Genomic DNA, 27,829 nt, shown 5'->3' with positions numbered 1-27,829 from the left:
CCTGGAGACTGTAGGATGGGCCCTGGGAATGGAGCTCTAGACAGCAGGCAGATTTCCAGGCAGTGGCTGGGACAGGCTGGGGAAGGCAATGACTGCCCCTGACCATTCAGAATATTTTGCCGTATGTTCCTGTGTGTGTGTGTGTGTGAGTGTGTGTGTGTGTGTGTGTGTGTGTGTGTGTGTGGTAGTGCAGAGAAGAGCGAGATGAATGGGGGTAGAGTGCTTACCAGATATAAAGTCTGCATGGTAAAGTTCTTGTCACCCTGCCTGGACCTGGCTGACACTCGGTGTACGTAAGAGTGTATACAGAATTCTTGTTAGGGGTGTTTTATGAGACAGTAACTCATACACCCATGTACACTCTGATGCAGCAAAAATATCACACACCCCACATATAACTTCCTTAGTAAACCACACACAGCACATGGAGGTATATACACGCATCCCTCCTGTACTACATTCTCATACAACCCACCTGTATCACAATCCTCTCCTCCAACACCAAACGCTGGAGATGAGATATGTATATAGACACACACACTATATATATAGGACACACACACACACACACACACACACACTATATACATATATCTCCTCAACTCTTGCACAAACACAGCTAACTTCAGCCATCTCTAAATACCTCTATAAGAACCAGTCACATGTCATACACACCACACTTATAACACATTCTTGAGTAATGCCAGACCCGCTTTGTACAAACCACAGTAAACCACAGTCTCAGTAACCCATGTCAGGATTGCCAGAGAAAATATGGGCTATCCAGTTCAATTTGAATTCCAGATAAACAACAAGTAATTTTTCAGTATCCGTATGTCCCACATATTGTATGGGCTATACTTACACTAAAACTAAGTCAGGCCAAATACTGCATGGGAATACTTACACTAAAAGATTATTCTGGGTTTATCTGAAACTGAAATTTAACTGGGTGCCTTGTATTCTTGTTCGCTAAGTCTGGCAACCCTTATATACTTACCACCAGCTGATGTATTATATATTTATTGTAGTTTTGTTTAGTGTGTGTCTTCCCCTACTAGAATGTGCAGCGTTACCAAAGACTACAACAATGGAAGAGTGCCGGATACACAGGAGTAGCTGCTTACTGAATCTTGGTGAATGAATGAATGAACACACACCATAAATACAAGCCACACCATGTAATGAGGAAACGTTACATGTCCCAGAATTCCTGACTTGTGAACAGAAACCATGCACACAAAGGCCACAGACACAGATAGACACGTCTGCACTGTGCTCCCCATGCCAACCCCACACTTACCACAGACTTAACTGATACACATCACTCACTCTTCCCACACACTCACAGTCACCACCGAGGCCTACATTACCAACTAGACAGTGAGAGAATAAGTATTGATTGGAATTAAATCCTGGAGGATCCACTGGGAACCACACTCTCAACTGTGTGTATTCACTGCCCCTGACACGTGTCACACACTCAGTAAATATTTGTGGACAGAGGACTGATGAACCCACCCTGAGCCTTTCATTCCTCCCTCAGGAATCTCGAAGTCACAAGAGGATCCCCCTCGGCTTGGATCCACTGTGGTGGCCCAAGGCTGCAGCCCAGGGGCAGTGGAGGTCTCCTCTGCCTCTAAATACTTCTTCTGTACTTCTACTCTGCGCAAGCTCAGCTACGCTGGTAAGGGCGTGGGGCTCCTCAGGTGACGGGGTGCTTGGCTGTGAAGCAGGAGGCACACAGATCCCAGGGAGGCTGAGAGGAAATCCAGGGTCATCAGAGGTGATGAGGGCTCTGTGGAGGAGCCTGGGCAGGATGGCTGAGCTGTTCCGAGGGCGTGGATGCCAGCTGAGTCTGGGGGTGTGTGTGTGAATACTGCTACTACCATGGTGGGGAAGTCAAGGAGCAGGGGCCGGAAAGGTCTGGGCTTGAGGTGGAGGGAAGAGGGACCAGATTAAGCATCTTCAGAGGAAAATGTAGGCTTTGTCTTTGCCTTTGCTTCCAGAGAAGGACAGAGTTCTGCATCATACACCTCCAGCCTGAGAGCAGGACCATCCAGCTCAGGTGCACACAGCTCACACATACACGCGCCCTCCAGGCACAGCCCTTCTCAGTGCACATCAACCCCAAGCACGTGCTCCACAGTACTCTCCTGCACCACAGCCCCATTCCACAAGGAATGCACCACCGATATTCCCAAACTCACACTCCTCATCGTACACGCATCCAGCCGCATCCCTCACATACTACAGCCCTCACCACCATACTCCACACCCCTGTATACAGACACCGCTCCAGTATACCCCCCCACGCACATGAAAAGCCCACAGATGACACCAGATACACCACTCCGTCCTACGGCCAACGGACACCAAGCTCACGACATTGCTATGTCGTGCCAATGTCCCTCTCTCGTCTACCACACCTGCTCCCTCAGCTTCCGGCATGGCCCATGCATGTTATTATGATTTTAATTTCCTTTTTCAGGAATCCGGAGATTTCATCGAGACACTGCCCAGCCTAGACCACCCCTAGCCCAGGATCAGGAAGAAGGAGAGACCGCTTCCCCATCACACTGTGTCTCCTCCTCACCCTCTTCACCCTGTAAGAACTATCTGCACCCAGACAAAGAGGAAAGGGGCATGAAAATATACTACATGCAGGTACAAGTGAACAAGGGTGTCGCTGTCTCCTGGAAGACAAAGAAACCCTTGGAGTTGCCTGAAAAGCAGCTGAGGATAGAAGAAGTGACCCTTCCTGAGGATGTGTGCGCAGTAGCCACTGACCCCTCTTCTGATGTGTCCACCGAAAGCCTCCTGTCTGACAGTGAGCCCACTGGGGAGGAGAAAGAGTATGAGGAAAGGGCAGAGCCAGGCAGCCCATCAGGGCCACCTGCCGTCGAGGAGAGACCCAGCGCCAAGACAGCGGACTGGATGCTGACCATGGAGACCGGCTTCAGGTGCATGGCCTGCTGCCGGGTCTTCCCCACCTTGGAGATCCTCCAGCAGCACGTGAAGGGTGGCGTCCTGCAGGGCTTCAGCTGCCGTGCCTTTCATCTCACCATGGCCCAGCGGATGGGCAATGTGGAATCCGAGAGCACCCCTGAGGAAGAGGACGAGGAGGAGGAGGAGGAGAACGAAGAGGAGGAGGAGGAGGAGGAGGAGGAGCAGGAGGTAGAGAAGCAAGAAGAAAAGGAGAATGAGGGAGAGCAGCCCACGGGGGAAGGCCCCAGCCCAAAGAGACCCCGCAGGCAGGGTCTTTTCACTCCTTTGAGTTCCAAACAGCAACTGAGATTCATGGGACAGAAGATCCTGGAAGACGGTGTGGCCGTCCCTTGGAAGAGGTAAGGCTTGAGGCTGGCAGTCTTCTGAGCCTATGTCACGAGGGCCCAGAGGAGTCTAAGGGAAGGGGCCGCACACATGTGCTGGTTTACCTAATGGCTCTGCAGTTGCATCAAATGGGACACACCCAGCACTAACAAAGACATTGACCTCTGTTGACGTAAACAAGAAGGTGGAGCCTTTTCCTAGGAGTTTTCTCAGGGTCTGCACGATGGACCTCAACTCTTAGAGGACGTACTGCCAGCAGCTCCTTCTCGGCAGAGAGAGCCAGGAGTGGTCTCAAGACAGGACAGGGGCCCTTGCAGGACCAGAATTTTGAGGTCTGAGAGCCTTGGGCCTGAGCTGAGATCTCACCCGGACACTGGACCTAGCCTTCTGTGACAAAGGGGAATATGAAAGAGAGTCACGTGGAAATGAGGTTCCCCGAGATATGGAAGTGTTCCAGAACCTTCGTTGTGTGGTAGTTGATCTGGAGCCAAGCTCACTGTGGTGTGTGTGGCTCTGAGCATTAAGGCAATGCTGGAGGGTAACCCTGACCAGCAGAGCTTGGAGTGCTTCTTGTCTCTTCCTGTTCTACCTCATTTGTTTTATCCCTTCCAGGGAGAAGGAAGGACCCTCGGGAGAGTAGCAGACAGAATGCCGTGGTCTGAAGGAGGATGAAGGGACCGGCACTCAGTCTAACATCATATGACAATAGAAGCGTCCTATGCAATAAAGGGTATTTTCCAAACCTTTCCTGGAGCTTTTATTTAATGACATTTTTCTATCTATGCATCTATCTGTCATCTACATCTGTATCTTTCAAGGTTTGTGAACAAGCTTTCACATAAGCACTAGAGACGTCCACCAGCATTTTCCAGAAGAGGCCTGCAAATTGCTGGGGACTCCTCACAAATAGGGAACGGCCACAACCCGTGCCACACAGACTATGTGCGTGGCCCTCCTGACGTACTCCCACTCTCTCTCTGAATTTCCCAACGTCTGAGATGAGGGTGCTGGCTGGAGGCAATGATCACGTGCAGGCTGAATCTTCTCCAGATTCTGATTCTCTTCCTGGGCATATCGTCCTTAAGCACAGTCTCCATGTCCCTGGCCACACTGATCTCTCTCCTTCAGTCCTTCCCTCCCTCCCTCTCCTGCCTCCCAGTGCAGAGAATACTTTTTTGCATTTGAGACGACATTTATTTTTGGTTCACAGAATTCTCACCTGTTCTACTGTGGCCTCCGTTGTGAACATTCCAAAGCTGAGACTTTTCTGTTTTTCTCCCTCATTTCTGCTGAGTCTTTACCTTCCTAATGCAGTGAACTCACAGTGCCTAGCTGACTGGATGGGGAAAAAAATCCAGGGAGCAAAGAGAAATAATAAAAGAATATATCAGTTAATTTTTCATAGTGTTATCCAACTACATATTTTTAAAATTTTGGAATAATATTAGGAATCTTCTCTTTATAAAAAACTGAATTATCGGGCTTCCCTGGTGGAGCAGTGGTTAAGAATATGCCTGCGAATGCAGGGGTCATGGGTTCGAGCCCTGGTCTGGGAAGATCCCACGTGCCACGGAGTAACTAAGCCCGTGCGCCACAACTACTGAGCCTGCGCTCTAGAGCCCGTGTGCCACATCAACCGAGCCCACGTGCCACAACTACGGAAGCCTGCGTGCCTAGAGACCATGCTCCGCAACAAGAGAAGCCACTGCAATGAGAAGCCCGTGCACCACAGCCAAGAGGAGCCCCCGCTCACTGCAACTAGAGAACGCCCGCTAGCAGCAACAAAGACCCAATGCAGCCCCAAATAAATTAATTAATTTTTAAAAATTGAATTAGTTTCAAGGGTACAATGTATAAAAGTACAATAAAAGCCCCCCTTCATAACCCCCCAACCCCACTCTCAAGATGGAATCGATATGCTGTGATACAATTTATAGTCGTAGTACTACTCCTCCTCCCACCACATCCGAAATCCTCTGAGCCAGGTGCAGCAGCTTCCTTTCACAATGCTAGGACCCGCCACAAGACACATGATAATCCCTTTGGACATTTCAAGGAGTGGCACCAAGGGAACAGTACCGGGGAAATGCCACTGACAGCTCAGAATATCCATGGCATTTCTAGAGCCTCGGCACTGCTCTCGCTCTGGGAATGAAGGTCCAAAAAGCACATCGGAGAATGTTCATAGTTGTAAACAAGCTCCACCTTTGAAACACAATCTACATAGAACCACATATACAAGCCTGCACGATGGATGAAGCCAAGGTCTCCTCCATGATTTCCCTTCTGACCACCTTATTGTCTCCTCAACCATAAAAGGTGAACTTGAAACTCAGGACCTTGCCTTGTCACCAGAAACATCCAAGCTTGGATCAGTCTTTCTAAGACCAGATACTTGCTCTCTGAACTATTAGAGACTTGTCACATACACACAGGTAGAACAGGATTATTTCTATCTACCTGGGGACTTGGAGTCTTTCACATTGCTCCTGTTAAAACTCTCACAACAGCAAAACTTTACCTACAAAGGGTTCAAGCTATGACACTCCCAACTTCCACAAACCTCCTCAGCTCTTGTGAGTCACATGCAGCCAATTCCAGGAATTGGAAACATGGTTGTGAGGATGAAACTGACTTTGGGGCTCCCCTTGGATATGGTCTTCCAGACTTACCAAAAGGCCATTAAGAGGAAGGTTTACCCCACCTCAGGGAAACCCGAGGCAGTACTTGCAGTCAAGGGCTGGCCATGGCTTCTGAGCTACATCCAAAAAGAATTTCATACTGTACCTGGATCTGCTGAAGCCATTTCTGACTGTCCGAGAGCCAGCATGTACCACTCCTCAACTGCCTCCATTGTGGATCATCAGTAGGGCTGTCAGATTTAGGACATAAAAATACAGGATACCCAGTTAAACTTGAACTTCACATGAATAATAAGTCATTATTTTTAGTATAAGTAGATCCTATGAACTATTTGGGGCATACCTATCTTCAAAATGTACTCGTTGTTTTTCAAACATTCATATTTAACTAAACAGTCTATATTTTATCTGTCAACCCTACTCAGCAGAAATGATGGAGGCTCATAGAGATCCAGGAGACGCCTCAGCGCCTCCTCAGCTTTTATTTCTACATCCTGGACAGCGAGCACGAACCTTCCACTCCCAGTCAGTGGCTAGAATGGAGGATATTCTCTGCTTTAGAGCTTTTTCTACTTGTCATTGTTATTATCTTCCTTATTTTAAAGAGATGTTTATTTTTTCCCAATCTTAATAGCTCATCCAAAAGTATTTCAAAGTTCATTAGAGAAGGGAAAAACAATATGGTTCTGAAAAGTGAAGGAAACCGCCTGGTGTTTAGTAAAGAAGTAGTAGGGAGACTGAAAAAGCCAAACTTAATAAGCAGATCTCTCCAAGGGTATTTTCAGAGCTTGATACCCTCCCACACCCTGAAAATATTATTACATCAAGACTGTAGAACTGCTAACCAAATGTAAGGCTCCCATATGATTCTATCAAACTGCGGATGCTTCTTTACTAAGCAGTGAGCACACTTGCTGTCCCAGGGACCTTGGCAGTTGCAACGTAGGGCTCTTCCCTTTGGGATGGAAACAGCAAGTTTTCCTGTGGTCTACACGCTGGCCCCCAAAATACTACACTCCCAATACTTGTCAACTTTAAGTATTTTCCTACATATCTCCATTTTTCTGTTACTATTTGGACTACATCCTAGACTTGACACTACATAAATTGCATTCAAGAAGCTATTTTTAAAAGTTGGTAGGAAACCTTAAATCTATGGCTTGCAGTCCCTGGCTTACTTTCATCCAGGTGCATAAGGGTTTTCAAAAGTAGTCAGGTTAGTTACCCTGTATCACAGCCCCACGCTTGTGTCACAGATATAAAAATGGAACATGATATTTAAGGTTTTAGTTGCCAAATCATCAAGCCTCCCAGACAGAGGCAATAGAGCAAAATGATTACAGAGGCCTGGATTTTGATTTGCTCCAGTGTCTTGGGCAAGTCACTTGGCCTCTGTATTTATTTGTACTTATCTGCACTTATCTGTCACTTGGGGGTCATAATTGTACCTGGTCCATGGGTACGCTGTACAAATGATCTGTAAAGTAGTTACAAGAAACCGACACAGAGTAAGCACTCCACAGACATTGGCTATTAGCTATTGGAAATATTTCTCCGTGAAACAGATGACATTATCCGTGGATGACTCGGTGGGAGACAGTGAATCACAGAATCACAGCATGTTGAAAGTGACCTAGTTCACACTCTAATGTGAAAAGAAGAAAAGTGTGCATGGGTAGAAAATGTCTGAAACTTTACACAACAAAGAGTTCATCATGTTAACTTGGAGGATTAGAATAAATCAGGAAAGGAGGAAAGAAAAACTTGAGTGTAATTCAATTTCTCTATCATTTGTGTTTCTACACTGAGACTCTGAATACACTGGAAGTGCAATTTTTTTTAATGTGGCGGGATAAAGGTTTTCAAGTTTTCCTGATCCATCCGTATTATTATCTCAGAATTGCTGGCATTTCTTGCCATCTTTGGATCTACACCCATGTGAGTCAGTGGGCCATTCTGGACGGAGGAGATCATAGAGCAGAAGTGAAGTGAGAGAAAAGGAGAGACAAGATTTTCTCTTTTCTCTTCAAAGAGGAAAGGTCTTTGGAATGGGAACAACTCACAACCAAACTTTGGGGAAAGGATGTGATGGAAAATGAGACAAACATCCTACCCCTGTGATGAGAAGGATTCCCTGGGCTGGATGGAGGGAGGTCACAGGTGGCTGGACAAGGAAACCAACTAGGGAGAAACACACACAAGTGCAGAGCAAACACCCTGAGGCCACTCAGCCTGACTCCATGCAAACATGTGTCCAGCAGACAGCCCTTCACCTGTGGCTCCCCAGCAAGACAGGTACCTCGGGGGTGCCAACTCATTCTGAGTCCATTATGCCTGGCCATTCATAAACCGCTGTCTAACGTGTGAGGAATAAACTCTCAATGTGTATGAGGAAATTGGGGAAGGAGATTGAAAGGTTACTTAAACGGAAAAAAAAGAAGTTCAGGAAGGCAAGATGGTAGAGAGACAAGAAAAAGACCTTGAAAGATAGAAAGGATTTGCCAAAGAAGAGAAAGAAAAAGAAATGATTCCGAATGGGTTAACCTGCAGCTAGGAAGTTAAGGAAGATTATTGATGGGTGAAGACTATGGAATAAAGCGAATAAAATTTCTCAGAAGTTGCTGAGAATATGGTAAGCAGCATGATTATCAAATTATGAATTGGCTGCAATGGCATTCTAGGGGGACACTAGGAAGGGGAAGCAAACGTTCATGAGATGACAGTGGCAGGTGGAAAGTTGTTTCAGGGGAAGATCAGTCTTGCAGAGGGTGTATCAGAGGAGGGCAAGTGTGAGCAAGCAAGGAAATACTAAGTGTATACGGTTCCTTCACTGAGTGCACCCAGCCCCGCGGTCAGCCTTGAGAACAAGCAGGACTTCAGGTACTGGAGCTACATTTCAGTCATCAAGACTTGAGAAGACACCCTTAACTCAGGTCTTCTCTTCAAACTCCATCTTTCCTTCTTGACCTTCATTTGGCCTCTTCCCTTACCCTCCAGCTGTGGACTGAGGCCACAGAGCAAGATGGGTCACTAGTGTCCTCCATCCCCTGGCGACTGTGGTTCACATCAGTGGAGTACCAAAGGCAATAACCAAGTAACAGACACAAGAGTGTATGAAGAAGAAGAGATTCTGATAAGGCTTTCTGTGACAGTGTGGGCCAAGTCGGCTCTATATGGCTGGTATCACGTGAATTATGAGCAGCCTTAGGGGAGAAGTTCTCAGAAGGCAGAGCCTGGCTCTCGAGAGGCTCTGCGTGCTCACAGCCCACACCAAGACCTCAGTTACAGCTTCGGCCCCCAATATCTCTCCCTCTGCCTGCTCACAGTTTTTGAAGTCTTCTTTCCTCCACATTTCTCTTGAGAGGTGGAGGAGGAAGATGAGCTTCAGGCCAGCTCAGACTCCCCTGGGATCCCAGCAGGATGCCTATCATTAACCTCCCACCTTCTAGGAAGCTCCTAAGATCTTCACATTTGGGGCAGTTCTCATTTCAGCTGTGCTTCAAATTGCTGGCTGGAGACGGCCTGTTGGAAGGTGGCTAAAAGCAAGTAGCAATCCTTCGGGCAGCCTGGCCCTTCTCGACTGTCAGATATCTTCAGGGATATTCTAGGAAATGTTGTTTGTTCTAGAGAAGGGAGGGAAACAATCCAATTGTCCAATAATGCTTGAATGGAAAATAAATGATGCTATATGCATGTGATCACATAATATCAAACAGTCAAAAATCAAAGACCTAGATCTATATGGATTCACGTGGATAAATCTTCAAAACATAATATTGATTGAAAGAAAATAAGATAAAGAACGTTAGATTGTGATAACAGGTATGTAAGTATTTAAATATTTAAATCAATTCAACATATTGCTTCTATATATAGAGATGCAAGAAAATAAACTTTATCCAAAGAACACATTATTTACATTTAATATGCTCATTTATCTAGGAGACCCAAAAGAACCCACAGATAAACTAGCAGGAACTAATAAGACGGTTCAACAAGGCACACACATACAAGATCAATAAATTTTAAAAGTCAATCAGGCTCCTCTACACTGGCAATAACAAATTAGAAACTATAAAAGAAAATAAGCAAAAAAGAAGATCTAAAAATTGTCACAAGAGCCGTATAAATTATTTAGAGCTAAGCATACGTAGAAGGCAATATAACTAACAAACTGAGTACGAACAGTTAAACTCCGCCCAACCCAAGGTTAGGAAAAGACTGTTGTTACTTTATGAGAACAGACCCTCTTCTTAAGGAGCAGATCAGTAAGTGAGAGTGAATCAAAGAAACACAGCATTTGAAAAGTCAGCTAGTCCAAGCCTCTTGATCGCACATACAGAAGCTGAAGCCCAGATAGGTTGAGTTACTTGCTAAAGGGCCCAATGTCCTGACTCAAGGACTAGCATTTTTCACTCAGTCGCAAGACACAATCAAATGCAGTACCTTGGAAAGAGATGGGGAAAAAATGAAGAAATCAATTATATAGTTCCTCATCTTTAAGTACAGAAATAGCCGTGACAAAATTACACGTATTGAGGGAAAATTGAAGTGCAGAGTTTAAAATGTCAATAATCCACAGGGAAACTGGAGACCATTTAAAACATTCATATTAAATCTCTCTAGAAAAGACATTAAAAGATCTCCAATCAAAATGTGAATTTTATAATAGACATGGTATGATACAATTTATAATAGATATGGTAGGAACCTTTCCCTTTCACGGGAAAGCTTCGGCTGGGAAAAAGGAATTGTTCTTGAAAATGGGGCCTGTGCTATTGCAGACACTGTGCTCAACCTAGGTCCACCGAATGCTCTGATGTCATCACTGAGGTCACAGAATTCCACTGTGAGCCTGGCAACCTTGCAAACATAACAGCCCTGGTGAGCACTAGGCACTACTGCTGGTTCACCAAGTGGTACAAGTTTTTCAGCCATTTAGGAGACTTGACTATTTTTGTTTGTATTGAATCATTTCAACGGATTGCCCAAGAGCCAAGAAGGGCCAACCTGTAGGGAAGAGGAGGAGTTGGACATCTCTTGAGGCATCTTCTAAGGGAGACTTCTAGTTGGTACGATGGAACGGCGACAAAAGAGGAAACATCTGGAAAATGAAGAGTCCCAGGAAACTGCCGAGAACGGAGGAGGTATGTGGGGGGCAACTTGTCTGGGGCACATGGGTTTCTGCCAAACTGAAGCTTCTCTAGGAAGCGGGGGACTGAGAACGTGTCACCTGTGAAGCAGGGAGCGAGAGACCTTGTCTCACTGATGCTGCCGTATCTATCCGGAGGGTCCCTGTGGTGTGAGACGGCACAGAACGGCCAGATGCCCCCTGGGAGATGGGAGGTCAGCTCCGCTGGTCTGAGGACTCTCTCCTGGGGCAGCCGGGCCTGGAGCTTTGTCGGACTCACAGCAGGCTGCATCCTGCTTGCACAGACCTAGAGGTGCAGCTTTTCTCAGTCCCCGATTTCTCTCTTATGCTCTTGGATCTTTCCTAGGGGTCATGAGGTGGGGGATGTGAAGGATGCAAGGATGCTGAGAGAGACCCATGAGTTGCTTGGCCTCTTTTACCAAAGTGGAAAGAGAAGCCCCATGAGTTGAAGGCCCTGTTGAAAAATATCTTGACAAGTGGAATGCACTTTGAAAGAAGATTGTTTGTCTAGGGATGGTGTCATATTGAAAGCAAGGAGGTTTTATTCCTTCAACAGGAAGAATTTCCCAAAGGAGATCAAGGGAAGGGAAGGGTTTTCCAGAGACTGAGACCGCGTGAGCGGGGGTGAGAAATGGCCTCAGGGTCCTGCGGGGAGCTCTGAGAGCCACGGGCCACGTGGTGCCTGCGTGCATTAAATGTAGGCGAGTAGCTTGCCCTGGGAGAGGGGTGGTCACCCCAGAGCTCCAGCTAGAGGCCTCTGCCCCAGATTAGAGCCCAGTAGCTCCTACCAGGCCCAGGGCCCTGGAGACTGTAGGATGGGCCCTGGGAATGGAGCTCTAGACAGCAGGCAGATTTCCAGGCAGTGGCTGGGACAGGCTGGGGAAGGCAATGACTGCCCCTGACCATTCAGAATATTTTGCCCTATGTTCCTGTGTGTGTGTGTGTGAGTGTGTGTGTGTGTGTGTGTGTGTGTGTGTGTGTGGTAGTGCAGAGAAGAGCGAGATGAATGGGGGTAGAGTGCTTACCAGATATAAAGTCTGCATGGTAAAGTTCTTGTCACCCTGCCTGGACCTGGCTGACACTCGGTGTACGTAAGAGTGTATACAGAATTCTTGTTAGGGGTGTTTTATGAGACAGTAACTCATACACCCATGTACACTCTGATGCAGCAAAAATATCACACACCCCACATATAACTTCCTTAGTAAACCACACAGAGCACATGGAGGTATATACACGGATCCCTCCTGTACTACATTCTCATACAACCCACCTGTATCACAATCCTCTCCTCCAACACCAAACGCTGGAGATGAGATATGTATATAGACACACACACTATATATATAGGACACACACACACACACACACACTATATACATATATCTCCTCAACTCTTGCACAAACACAGCTAACTTCAGCCATCTCTAAATACCTCTATAAGAACCAGTCACGTGTCATACACACCACACTTATAACACATTCTTGAGTAATGCCAGACCCGCTTTGTACAAACCACAGTAAACCACAGTCTCAGTAACCCATGTCAGGATTGCCAGAGAAAATATGGGCTATCCAGTTCAATTTGAATTCCAGATAAACAACAAGTAATTTTTCAGTATCCGTATGTCGCACATATTGTATGGGCTATACTTACACTAAAACTAAGTCAGGCCAAATACTGCATGGGAATACTTACACTAAAAGATTATTCTGGGTTTATCTGAAACTGAAATTTAACTGGGTGCCTTGTATTCTTGTTCGCTAAGTCTGGCAACCCTTATATACTTACCACCAGCTGATGTATTATATATTTATTGTAGTTTTGTTTAGTGTGTGTCTTCCCCTACTAGAATGTGCAGCGTTACCAAAGACTACAACAATGGAAGAGTGCCGGATACACAGGAGTAGCTGCTTACTGAATCTTGGTGAATGAATGAATGAACACACACCATAAATACAAGCCACACCATGTAATGAGGAAACGTTACATGTCCCAGAATTCCTGACTTGTGAACAGAAACCATGCACACAAAGGCCACAGACACAGATAGACACGTCTGCACTGTGCTCCCCATGCCAACCCCACACTTACCACAGACTTAACTGATACACATCACTCACTCTTCCCACACACTCACAGTCACCACCGAGGCCTACATTACCAACTAGACAGTGAGAGAATAAGTATTGATTGGAATTAAATCCTGGAGGATCCACTGGGAACCACACTCTCAACTGTGTGTATTCACTGCCCCTGACACGTGTCACACACTCAGTAAATATTTGTGGACAGAGGACTGATGAACCCACCCTGAGCCTTTCATTCCTCCCTCAGGAATCTCGAAGTCACAAGAGGATCCCCCTCGGCTTGGATCCACTGTGGTGGCCCAAGGCTGCAGCCCAGGGGCAGTGGAGGTCTCCTCTGCCTCTAAATACTTCTTCTGTACTTCTACTCTGCGCAAGCTCAGCTACGCTGGTAAGGGCGTGGGGCTCCTCAGGTGACGGGGTGCTTGGCTGTGAAGCAGGAGGCACACAGATCCCAGGGAGGCTGAGAGGAAATCCAGGGTCATCAGAGGTGATGAGGGCTCTGTGGAGGAGCCTGGGCAGGATGGCTGAGCTGTTCCGAGGGCGTGGATGCCAGCTGAGTCTGGGGGTGTGTGTGTGAATACTGCTACTACCATGGTGGGGAAGTCAAGGAGCAGGGGCCGGAAAGGTCTGGGCTTGAGGTGGAGGGAAGAGGGACCAGATTAAGCATCTTCAGAGGAAAATGTAGGCTTTGTCTTTGCCTTTGCTTCCAGAGAAGGACAGAGTTCTGCATCATACACCTCCAGCCTGAGAGCAGGACCATCCAGCTCAGGTGCACACAGCTCACACATACACGCGCCCTCCAGGCACAGCCCTTCTCAGTGCACATCAACCCCAAGCACGTGCTCCACAGTACTCTCCTGCACCACAGCCCCATTCCACAAGGAATGCACCACCGATATTCCCAAACTCACACTCCTCATCGTACACGCATCCAGCCGCATCCCTCACATACTACAGCCCTCACCACCATACTCCACACCCCTGTATACAGACACCGCTCCAGTATACCCCCCCACGCACATGAAAAGCCCACAGATGACACCACATACACCACTCCGTCCTACGGCCAACGGACACCAAGCTCACGACATTGCTATGTCGTGCCAATGTCCCTCTCTCGTCTACCACACCTGCTCCCTCAGCTTCCGGCATGGCCCATGCATGTTATTATGATTTTAATTTCCTTTTTCAGGAATCCGGAGATTTCATCGAGACACTGCCCAGCCTAGACCACCCCTAGCCCAGGATCAGGAAGAAGGAGAGACCGCTTCCCCATCACACTGTGTCTCCTCCTCACCCTCTTCACCCTGTAAGAACTATCTGCACCCAGACAAAGAGGAAAGGGGCATGAAAATATACTACATGCAGGTACAAGTGAACAAGGGTGTCGCTGTCTCCTGGAAGACAAAGAAACCCTTGGAGTTGCCTGAAAAGCAGCTGAGGATAGAAGAAGTGACCCTTCCTGAGGATGTGTGCGCAGTAGCCACTGACCCCTCTTCTGATGTGTCCACCGAAAGCCTCCTGTCTGACAGTGAGCCCACTGGGGAGGAGAAAGAGTATGAGGAAAGGGCAGAGCCAGGCAGCCCATCAGGGCCACCTGCCGTCGAGGAGAGACCCAGCGCCAAGACAGCGGACTGGATGCTGACCATGGAGACCGGCTTCAGGTGCATGGCCTGCTGCCGGGTCTTCCCCACCTTGGAGATCCTCCAGCAGCACGTGAAGGGCGGCGTCCTGCAGGTCTTCAGCTGCCGTGCCTTTCATCTCACCATGGCCCAGCGGATGGGCAATGTGGAATCCGAGAGCACCCCTGAGGAAGAGGACGAGGAGGAGGAGGAGGAGAACGAAGAGGAGGAGGAGGAGGAGGAGGAGGAGCAGGAGGTAGAGAAGCAAGAAGAAAAGGAGAATGAGGGAGAGCAGCCCACGGGGGAAGGCCCCAGCCCAAAGAGACCCCGCAGGCAGGGTCTTTTCACTCCTTTGAGTTCCAAACAGCAACTGAGATTCATGGGACAGAAGATCCTGGAAGACGGTGTGGCCGTCCCTTGGAAGAGGTAAGGCTTGAGGCTGGCAGTCTTCTGAGCCTATGTCACGAGGGCCCAGAGGAGTCTAAGGGAAGGGGCCGCACACATGTGCTGGTTTACCTAATGGCCCTGCAGTTGCACCAAATGGGACACACCCAGCACTAACAAAGACATTGACCTCTGTTGACGTAAACAAGAAGGTGGAGCCTTTTCCTAGGAGTTTTCTCAGGGTCTGCACGATGGACCTCAACTCTTAGAGGACGTACTGCCAGCAGCTCCTTCTCGGCAGAGAGAGCCAGGAGTGGTCTCAAGAGAGGACAGGGGCCCTTGCAGGACCAGAATTTTGAGGTCTGAGAGCCTTGGGCCTGAGCTGAGATCTCACCCGGACCACTGGACCTAGCCTTCTGTGACAAAGGGGAATATGAAAGAGAGTCACGTGGAAATGAGGTTCCCCGAGATATGGAAGTGTTCCAGAACCTTCGTTGTGTGGTAGTTGATCTGGAGCCAAGCTCACTGTGGTGTGTGTGGCTCTGAGCATTAAGGCAATGCTGGAGGGTAACCCTGACCAGCAGAGCTTGGAGTGCTTCTTGTCTCTTCCTGTTCTACCTCATTTGTTTTATCCCTTCCAGGGAGAAGGAAGGACCCTCGGGAGAGTAGCAGACAGAATGCCGTGGTCTGAAGGAGGATGAAGGGACCGGCACTCAGTCTAACATCATATGACAATAGAAGCGTCCTATGCAATAAAGGGTATTTTCCAAACCTTTCCTGGAGCTTTTATTTAATGACATTTTTCTATCTATGCATCTATCTGTCATCTACATCTGTATCTTTCAAGGTTTGTGAACAAGCTTTCACATAAGCACTAGAGACGTCCACCATCATTTTCCAGAAGAGGCCTGCAAATTGCTGGGGACTCCTCACAAATAGGGAACGGCCACAACCCGTGCCACACAGACTATGTGCGTGGCCCTCCTGACGTACTCCCACTCTCTCTCTGAATTTCCCAACGTCTGAGATGAGGGTGCTGGCTGGAGGCAATGATCACGTGCAGGCTGAATCTTCTCCAGATTCTGATTCTCTTCCTGGGCATATCGTCCTTAAGCACAGTCTCCATGTCCCTGGCCACACTGATCTCTCTCCTTCAGTCCTTCCCTCCCTCCCTCTCCTGCCTCCCAGTGCAGAGAATACTTTTTTGCATTTGAGACGACATTTATTTTTGGTTCACAGAATTCTCACCTGTTCTACTGTGGCCTCCGTTGTGAACATTCCAAAGCTGAGACTTTTCTGTTTTTCTCCCTCATTTCTGCTGAGTCTTTACCTTCCTAATGCAGTGAACTCACAGTGCCTAGCTGACTGGATGGGGAAAAAAATCCAGGGAGCAAAGAGAAATAATAAAAGAATATATCAGTTAATTTTTCATAGTGTTATCCAACTACATATTTTTAAAATTTTGGAATAATATTAGGAATCTTCTCTTTATAAAAAACTGAATTATCGGGCTTCCCTGGTGGAGCAGTGGTTAAGAATATGCCTGCGAATGCAGGGGTCATGGGTTCGAGCCCTGGTCTGGGAAGATCCCACGTGCCACGGAGTATCTAAGCCCGTGCGCCACAACTACTGAGCCTGCGCTCTAGAGCCCGTGTGCCACATCAACCGAGCCCACGTGCCACAACTACGGAAGCCTGCGTGCCTAGAGACCATGCTCCGCAACAAGAGAAGCCACTGCAATGAGAAGCCCGTGCACCACAGCCAAGAGGAGCCCCCACTCACTGCAACTAGAGAACGCCCGCTAGCAGCAACAAAGACCCAATGCAGCCCCAAATAAATTAATTAATTTTAAAAAATTGAATTAGTTTCAAGGGTACAATGTATAAAAGTACAATAAAAGCCCCCCTTCATAACCCCCCAACCCCACTCTCAAGATGGAATCGATATGCTGTGATACAATTTATAGTCGTAGTACTACTCCTCCTCCCACCACATCCGAAATCCTCTGAGCCAGGTGCAGCAGCTTCCTTTCACAATGCTAGGACCCGCCACAAGACACATGATAATCCCTTTGGACATTTCAAGGAGCGGCACCAAGGGAACAGTACCGGGGAAATGCCACTGACAGCTCAGAATATCCATGGCATTTCTAGAGCCTCGGCACTGCTCTCGCTCTGGGAATGAAGGTCCAAAAAGCACATCGGAGAATGTTCATAGTTGTAAACAAGCTCCACCTTTGAAACACAATCTACATAGAACCACATATACAAGCCTGCACGATGGATGAAGCCAAGGTCTCCTCCATGATTTCCCTTCTGACCACCTTATTGTCTCCTCAACCATAAAAGGTGAACTTGAAACTCAGGACCTTGCCTTGTCACCAGAAACATCCAAGCTTGGATCAGTCTTTCTAAGACCAGATACTTGCTCTCTGAACTATTAGAGACTTGTCACATACACACAGGTAGAACAGGATTATTTCTATCTACCTGGGGACTTGGAGTCTTTCACATTGCTCCTGTTAAAACTCTCACAACAGCAAAACTTTACCTACAAAGGGTTCAAGCTATGACACTCCCAACTTCCACAAACCTCCTCAGCTCTTGTGAGTCACATGCAGCCAATTCCAGGAATTGGAAACATGGTTGTGAGGATGAAACTGACTTTGGGGCTCCCCTTGGATATGGTCTTCCAGACTTACCAAAAGGCCATTAAGAGGAAGGTTTACCCCACCTCAGGGAAACCCGAGGCAGTACTTGCAGTCAAGGGCTGGCCATGGCTTCTGAGCTACATCCAAAAAGAATTTCATACTGTACCTGGATCTGCTGAAGCCATTTCTGACTGTCCGAGAGCCAGCATGTACCGTTCCTCAACTGCCTCCATTGTGGATCATCAGTAGGGCTGTCAGATTTAGGGCATAAAAATACAGGATACCCAGTTAAACTTGAACTTCACATGAATAATAAGTCATTATTTTTAGTATAAGTAGATCCTATGAACTATTTGGGGCATACTTATCTTCAATATGTACTCGTTGTTTTTCAAACATTCATATTTAACTAAACAGTCTATATTTTATCTGTCAACCCTACTCAGCAGAAATGATGGAGGCTCATAGAGATCCAGGAGACGCCTCAGCGCCTCCTCAGCTTTTATTTCTACGTCCTGGACAGCGAGCACGAACCTTCCACTCCCAGTCAGTGGCTAGAATGGAGGATATTCTCTGTTTTAGAGCTTTTTCTACTTGTCATTGTTATTATCTTCCTTATTTTAAAGAGATGTTTATTTTTTCCCAATCTTAATAGCTCATCCAAAAGTATTTCAAAGTTCATTAGAGAAGGGAAAAACAATATGGTTCTGAAAAGTGAAGGAAACCGCCTGGTGTTTAGTAAAGAAGTAGTAGGGAGACTGAAAAAGCCAAACTTAATAAGCAGATCTCTCCAAGGGTATTTTCAGAGCTTGATACGCTCCCACACCCTGAAAATATTATTACATCAAGAATGTAGAACTGCTAACCAAATGTAAGGCTCCCATATGATTCTATCAAACTGAGGATGCTTCTTTACTAAGCAGTGAGCACACATGCTGTCCCAGGGACCTCGGCAGTTGCAACGTAGGGCTCTTCCCTTTGGGATGGAAACAGCAAGTTTTCCTGTGGTCTACACGCTGGCCCCAAAAATACTACACTCCCAATACTTGTCAACTTTAAGTATTTTTCTACATATCTCCATTTTTCTGTTACTATTTGGACTACATCCTAGACTTGACACTACATAAATTGCATTCAAGAAGCTATTTTTAAAAGTTGGTAGGAAACCTTAAATCTATGGCTTGCAGTCCCTGGCTTACTTTCATCCAGGTGCATAAGGGTTTTCAAAAGTAGTCAGGTTACTTACCCCGTATCACAGCCCCACGCTTGTGTCACAGATATAAAAATGGAACATGATATTTAAGGTTTTAGTTGCCAAATCATCAAGCCTCCCAGACAGAGGCAATAGAGCAAAATGATTACAGAGGCATGGATTTTGATTTGCTCCAGTGTCTTGGGCAAGTCACTTGGCCTCTGTATTTATTTGTACTTATCTGCACTTATCTGTCACTTGGGGGTCATAATTGTACCTGGTCCATGGGTACGCTGTACAAATGATCTGTAAAGTAGTTACAAGAAACCGACACAGAGTAAGCACTCCACAGACATTGGCTATTAGCTATTGGAAATAGTTCTCCGTGAAACAGATGACATTATCCGTGGATGACTCGGTGGGAGACAGTGAATCACAGAATCACAGCATGTTGAAAGTGACCTAGTTCACACTCTAATGTGAAAAGAAGAAAAGTGTGCATGGGTAGAAAATGTCTGAAACTTTACACAACAAAGAGTTCATCATGTTAACTTGGAGGATTAGAATAAATCAGGAAAGGAGGAAAGAAAAACTTGAGTGTAATTCAATTTCTCTATCATTTGTGTTTCTACACTGAGACTCTGAATACACTGGAAGTGCAATTTTTTTTAATGTGGCGGGATAAAGGTTTTCAAGTTTTCCTGATCCATCCGTATTATTATCTCAGAATTGCTGGCATTTCTTGCCATCTTTGGATCTACACCCATGTGAGTCAGTGGGCCATTCTGGACGGAGGAGATAATAGAGCAGAAGTGAAGTGAGAGAAAAGGAGAGACAAGATTTTCTCTTTTCTCTTCAAAGAGGAAAGGTCTTTGGAATGGGAACAACTCACAACCAAACTTTGGGGAAAGGATGTGATGGAAAATGAGACAAACATCCTACCCCTGTGATGAGAAGGATTCCCTGGGCTGGATGGAGGGAGGTCACAGGTGGCTGGACAAGGAAACCAACTAGGGAGAAACACACACAAGTGCAGAGCAAACACCCTGAGGCCACTCAGCCTGACTCCATGCAAACATGTGTCCAGCAGACAGCCCTTCACCTGTGGCTCCCCAGCAAGACAGGTACCTCGGGGGTGCCAACTCATTCTGAGTCCATTATGCCTGGCCATTCATAAACCGCTGTCTAACGTGTGAGGAATAAACTCTCAATGTGTATGAGGAAATTGGGGAAGGAGATTGAAAGGTTACTTAAACGGAAAAAAAAGAAGTTCAGGAAGGCAAGATGGTAGAGAGACAAGAAAAAGACCTTGAAAGATAGAAAGGATTTGCCAAAGAAGAGAAAGAAAAAGAAATGATTCCGAATGGGTTAACCTGCAGCTAGGAAGTTAAGGAAGATTATTGATGGGTGAAGACTATGGAATAAAGCGAATAAAATTTCTCAGAAGTTTCTGAGAATATGGTAAGCAGCATGATTATCAAATTATGAATTGGCTGCAATGGCATTCTAGGGGGACACTAGGAAGGGGAAGCAAACGTTCATGAGATGACAGTGGCAGGTGGAAAGTTGTTTCAGGGGAAGATCAGTCTTGCAGAGGGTGTATCAGAGGAGGGCAAGTGTGAGCAAGCAAGGAAATACTAAGTGTATACGGTTCCTTCACTGAGTGCACCCAGCCCCACGGTCAGCCTTGAGAACAAGCAGGACTTCAGGTACTGGAGCTACATTTCAGTCATCAAGACTTGAGAAGACACCCTTAACTCAGGTCTTCTCTTCAAACTCCATCTTTCCTTCTTGACCTTCATTTGGCCTCTTCCCTTACCCTCCAGCTGTGGACTGAGGCCACAGAGCAAGATGGGTCACTAGTGTCCTCCATCCCCTGGCGACTGTGGTTCACATCAGTGGAGTACCAAAGGCAATAACCAAGTAACAGACACAAGAGTGTATGAAGAAGAAGAGATTCTGATAAGGCTTTCTGTGACAGTGTGGGCCAAGTCGGCTCTATATGGCTGGTATCACGTGAATTATGAGCAGCCTTAGGGGAGAAGTTCTCAGAAGGCAGAGCCTGGCTCTCGAGAGGCTCTGCATGCTCACAGCCCACTCCAAGACCTCAGTTACAGCTTCGGCCCCCAATATCTCTCCCTCTGCCTGCTCACAGTTTTTGAAGTCTTCTTTCCTCCACATTTCTCTTGAGAGGTGGAGGAGGAAGATGAGCTTCAGGCCAGCTCAGACTCCCCTGGGATCCCAGCAGGATGCCTATCATTAACCTCCCACCTTCTAGGAAGCTCCTAAGATCTTCACATTTGGGGCAGTTCTCATTTCAGCTGTGCTTCAAATTGCTGGCTGGAGACGGCCTGTTGGAAGGTGGCTAAAAGCAAGTAGCAATCCTTCGGGCAGCCTGGCCCTTCTCGACTGTCAGACATCTTCAGGGATATTCTAGGAAATGTTGTTTGTTCTAGAGAAGGGAGGGAAACAATCCAATTGTCCAATAATGCTTGAATGGAAAATAAATGATGCTATATGCATGTGATCACATAATATCAAACAGTCAAAAATCAAAGACCTAGATCTATATGGATTCACGTGGATAAATCTTGAAAACATAATATTGATTGAAAGAAAATAAGATAAAGAATGTTAGATTGTGATAACAGGTATGTAAGTATTTAAATATTTAAATCAATTCAACATATTGCTTCTATATATAGAGATGCAAGAAAATAAACTTTATCCAAAGAACACATTATTTACATTTAATATGCTCATTTATCTAGGAGACCCAAAAGAACCCACAGATAAACTAGCAGGAACTAATAAGACGGTTCAACAAGGCACACACATACAAGATCAATAAATTTTAAAAGTCAATCAGGCTCCTCTACACTGGTGATAACAAATTAGAAACTATAAAAGAAAATAAGAAAAAAAGAAGATCTAAAAATTGTCACAAGAGCCGTATAAATTATTTAGAGCTAAGCATACGTAGAAGGCAATATAACTAACAAACTGAGTACAAACAGTTAAACTCCGCCCAACCCAAGGTTAGGAAAAGACTGTTGTTACTTTATGAGAACAGACCCTCTTCTTAAGGAGCAGATCAATAAGTGAGAGTGAATCAAAGAAACACAGCATTTGAAAAGTCAGCTAGTCCAAGCCTCTTGATCGCACATACAGAAGCTGAAGCCCAGATAGGTTGAGTTACTTGCTAAAGGGCCCAATGTCCTGACTCAAGGACTAGCATTTTTCACTCAGTCGCAAGACACAATCAAATGCAGTACCTTGGAAAGAGATGGGGAAAAAATGAAGAAATCAATTATATAGTTCCTCATCTTTAAGTACAGAAATAGCCGTGACAAAATTACACGTATTGAGGGAAAATTGAAGTGCAGAGTTTAAAATGTCAATAATCCACAGGGAAACTGGAGACCATTTAAAACATTCATATTAAATCTCTCTAGAAAAGACATTAAAAGATCTCCAATCAAAATGTGAATTTTATAATAGACATGGTATGATACAATTTATAATAGATATGGTAGGAACCTTTCCCTTTCACGGGAAAGCTTCGGCTGGGAAAAAGGAATTGTTCTTGAAAATGGGGCCTGTGCTATTGCAGACACTGTGCTCAACCTAGGTCCACCGAATGCTCTGATGTCATCACTGAGGTCACAGAATTCCACTGTGAGCCTGGCAACCTTGCAAACATAACAGCCCTGGTGAGCACTAGGCACTACTGCTGGTTCACCAAGTGGTACAAGTTTTTCAGCCATTTAGGAGACTTGACTATTTTTGTTTGTATTGAATCATTTCAACGGATTGCCCAAGAGCCAAGAAGGGCCAACCTGTAGGGAAGAGGAGGAGTTGGACATCTCTTGAGGCATCTTCTAAGGGAGACTTCTAGTTGGTACGATGGAACGGCGACAAAAGAGGAAACATCTGGAAAATGAAGAGTCCCAGGAAACTGCCGAGAACGGAGGAGGTATGTGGGGGGCAACTTGTCTGGGGCACATGGGTTTCTGCCAAACTGAAGCTTCTCTAGGAAGCGGGGGACTGAGAACGTGTCACCTGTGAAGCAGGGAGCGAGAGACCTTGTCTCACTGATGCTGCCGTATCTATCCGGAGGGTCCCTGTGGTGTGAGACGGCACAGAACGGCCAGATGCCCCCTGGGAGATGGGAGGTCAGCTCCGCTGGTCTGAGGACTCTCTCCTGGGGCAGCCGGGCCTGGAGCTTTGTCGGACTCACAGCAGGCTGCATCCTGCTTGCACAGACCTAGAGGTGCAGCTTTTCTCAGTCCCCGATTTCTCTCTTATGCTCTTGGATCTTTCCTAGGGGTCATGAGGTGGGGGATGTGAAGGATGCAAGGATGCTGAGAGAGACCCATGAGTTGCTTGGCCTCTTTTACCAAAGTGGAAAGAGAAGCCCCATGAGTTGAAGGCCCTGTTGAAAACTATCTTGACAAGTGGAATGCACTTTGAAAGAAGATTGTTTGTCTAGGGATGGTGTCATATTGAAAGCAAGGAGGTTTTATTCCTTCAACAGGAAGAATTTCCCAAAGGAGATCAAGGGAAGGGAAGGGTTTTCCAGAGACTGAGACCGCGTGAGCGGGGGTGAGAAATGGCCTCAGGGTCCTGCGGGGAGCTCTGAGAGCCACGGGCCACGTGGTGCCTGCGTGCATTAAATGTAGGCGAGTAGCTTGCCCTGGGAGAGGGGTGGTCACCCCAGAGCTCCAGCTAGAGGCCTCTGCCCCAGATTAGAGCCCAGTAGCTCCTACCAGGCCCAGGGCCCTGGAGACTGTAGGATGGGCCCTGGGAATGGAGCTCTAGACAGCAGGCAGATTTCCAGGCAGTGGCTGGGACAGGCTGGGGAAGGCAATGACTGCCCCTGACCATTCAGAATATTTTGCCCTATGTTCCTGTGTGTGTGTGTGTGTGAGTGTGTGTGTGTGTGTGTTTGTGTGTGTGTGTGTGTGTGGTAGTGCAGAGAAGAGCGAGATGAATGGGGGTAGAGTGCTTACCAGATATAAAGTCTGCATGGTAAAGTTCTTGTCACCCTGCCTGGACCTGGCTGACACTCGGTGTACGTAAGAGTGTATACAGAATTCTTGTTAGGGGTGTTTTATGAGACAGTAACTCATACACCCATGTACACTCTGATGCAGCAAAAATATCATACACCCCACATATAACTTCCTTAGTAAACCACACAGAGCACATGGAGGTATATACACGGATCCCTCCTGTACTACATTCTCATACAACCCACCTGTATCACAATCCTCTCCTCCAACACCAAACGCTGGAGATGAGATATGTATATAGACACACACACTATATATATAGGACACACACACACACACACACACACACTATATACATATATCTCCTCAACTCTTGCACAAACACAGCTAACTTCAGCCATCTCTAAATACCTCTATAAGAACCAGTCACGTGTCATACACACCACACTTATAACACATTCTTGAGTAATGCCAGACCCGCTTTGTACAAACCACAGTAAACCACAGTCTCAGTAACCCATGTCAGGATTGCCAGAGAAAATATGGGCTATCCAGTTCAATTTGAATTCCAGATAAACAACAAGTAATTTTTCAGTATCCGTATGTCCCACATATTGTATGGGCTATACTTACACTAAAACTAAGTCAGGCCAAATACTGCATGGGAATACTTACACTAAAAGATTATTCTGGGTTTATCTGAAACTGAAATTTAACTGGGTGCCTTGTATTCTTGTTCGCTAAGTCTGGCAACCCTTATATACTTACCACCAGCTGATGTATTATATATTTATTGTAGTTTTGTTTAGTGTGTGTCTTCCCCTACTAGAATGTGCAGCGTTACCAAAGACTACAACAATGGAAGAGTGCCGGATACACAGGAGTAGCTGCTTACTGAATCTTGGTGAATGAATGAATGAACACACACCATAAATACAAGCCACACCATGTAATGAGGAAACGTTACATGTCCCAGAATTCCTGACTTGTGAACAGAAACCATGCACACAAAGGCCACAGACACAGATAGACACGTCTGCACTGTGCTCCCCATGCCAACCCCACACTTACCACAGACTTAACTGATACACATCACTCACTCTTCCCACACACTCACAGTCACCACCGAGGCCTACATTACCAACTAGACAGTGAGAGAATAAGTATTGATTGGAATTAAATCCTGGAGGATCCACTGGGAACCACACTCTCAACTGTGTATATTCACTGCCCCTGACACGTGTCACACACTCAGTAAATATTTGTGGACAGAGGACTGATGAACCCACCCTGAGCCTTTCATTCCTCCCTCAGGAATCTCGAAGTCACAAGAGGATCCCCCTCGGCTTGGATCCACTGTGGTGGCCCAAGGCTGCAGCCCAGGGGCAGTGGAGGTCTCCTCTGCCTCTAAATACTTCTTCTGTACTTCTACTCTGCGCAAGCTCAGCTACGCTGGTAAGGGCGTGGGGCTCCTCAGGTGACGGGGTGCTTGGCTGTGAAGCAGGAGGCACACAGATCCCAGGGAGGCTGAGAGGAAATCCAGGGTCATCAGAGGTGATGAGGGCTCTGTGGAGGAGCCTGGGCAGGATGGCTGAGCTGTTCCGAGGGCGTGGATGCCAGCTGAGTCTGGGGGTGTGTGTGTGAATACTGCTACTACCATGGTGGGGAAGTCAAGGAGCAGGGGCCGGAAAGGTCTGGGCTTGAGGTGGAGGGAAGAGGGACCAGATTAAGCATCTTCAGAGGAAAATGTAGGCTTTGTCTTTGCCTTTGCTTCCAGAGAAGGACAGAGTTCTGCATCATACACCTCCAGCCTGAGAGCAGGACCATCCAGCTCAGGTGCACACAGCTCACACATACACGCGCCCTCCAGGCACAGCCCTTCTCAGTGCACATCAACCCCAAGCACGTGCTCCACAGTACTCTCCTGCACCACAGCCCCATTCCACAAGGAATGCACCACCGATATTCCCAAACTCACACTCCTCATCGTACACGCATCCAGCCGCATCCCTCACATACTACAGCCCTCACCACCATACTCCACACCCCTGTATACAGACACCGCTCCAGTATACCCCCCCACGCACATGAAAAGCCCACAGATGACACCAGATACACCACTCCGTCCTACGGCCAACGGACACCAAGCTCACGACATTGCTATGTCGTGCCAATGTCCCTCTCTCGTCTACCACACCTGCTCCCTCAGCTTCCGGCATGGCCCATGCATGTTATTATGATTTTAATTTCCTTTTTCAGGAATCCGGAGATTTCATCGAGACACTGCCCAGCCTAGACCACCCCTAGCCCAGGATCAGGAAGAAGGAGAGACCGCTTCCCCATCACACTGTGTCTCCTCCTCACCCTCTTCACCCTGTAAGAACTATCTGCACCCAGACAAAGAGGAAAGGGGCATGAAAATATACTACATGCAGGTACAAGTGAACAAGGGTGTCGCTGTCTCCTGGAAGACAAAGAAACCCTTGGAGTTGCCTGAAAAGCAGCTGAGGATAGAAGAAGTGACCCTTCCTGAGGATGTGTGCGCAGTAGCCACTGACCCCTCTTCTGATGTGTCCACCGAAAGCCTCCTGTCTGACAGTGAGCCCACTGGGGAGGAGAAAGAGTATGAGGAAAGGGCAGAGCCAGGCAGCCCATCAGGGCCACCTGCCGTCGAGGAGAGACCCAGCGCCAAGACAGCGGACTGGATGCTGACCATGGAGACCGGCTTCAGGTGCATGGCCTGCTGCCGGGTCTTCCCCACCTTGGAGATCCTCCAGCAGCACGTGAAGGGCGGCGTCCTGCAGGGCTTCAGCTGCCGTGCCTTTCATCTCACCATGGCCCAGCGGATGGGCAATGTGGAATCCGAGAGCACCCCTGAGGAAGAGGACGAGGAGGAGGAGGAGGAGAACGAAGAGGAGGAGGAGGAGGAGGAGGAGGAGCAGGAGGTAGAGAAGCAAGAAGAAAAGGAGAATGAGGGAGAGCAGCCCACGGGGGAAGGCCCCAGCCCAAAGAGACCCCGCAGGCAGGGTCTTTTCACTCCTTTGAGTTCCAAACAGCAACTGAGATTCATGGGACACAAGATCCTGGAAGACGGTGTGGCCGTCCCTTGGAAGAGGTAAGGCTTGAGGCTGGCAGTCTTCTGAGCCTATGTCACGAGGGCCCAGAGGAGTCTAAGGGAAGGGGCCGCACACATGTGCTGGTTTACCTAATGGCCCTGCAGTTGCATCAAATGGGACACACCCAGCACTAACAAAGACATTGACCTCTGTTGACGTAAACAAGAAGGTGGAGCCTTTTCCTAGGAGTTTTCTCAGGGTCTGCACGATGGACCTCAACTCTTAGAGGACGTACTGCCAGCAGCTCCTTCTCGGCAGAGAGAGCCAGGAGTGGTCTCAAGAGAGGACAGGGGCCCTTGCAGGACCAGAATTTTGAGGTCTGAGAGCCTTGGGCCTGAGCTGAGATCTCACCCGGACCACTGGACCTAGCCTTCTGTGACAAAGGGGAATATGAAAGAGAGTCACGTGGAAATGAGGTTCCCCGAGATATGGAAGTGTTCCAGAACCTTCGTTGTGTGGTAGTTGATCTGGAGCCAAGCTCACTGTGGTGTGTGTGGCTCTGAGCATTAAGGCAATGCTGGAGGGTAACCCTGACCAGCAGAGCTTGGAGTGCTTCTTGTCTCTTCCTGTTCTACCTCATTTGTTTTATCCCTTCCAGGGAGAAGGAAGGACCCTCGGGAGAGTAGCAGACA

Source organism: Mesoplodon mirus (assembly GCF_964341445.2).
Source record: "Mesoplodon mirus genome assembly, contig: SUPER_14_unloc_2, whole genome shotgun sequence".
Taxonomy (NCBI): domain Eukaryota; kingdom Metazoa; phylum Chordata; class Mammalia; order Artiodactyla; family Ziphiidae; genus Mesoplodon; species Mesoplodon mirus.
The sequence above is the reverse complement of the archived record's forward strand: the minus strand, read 5'-3'. Positions refer to the sequence as shown.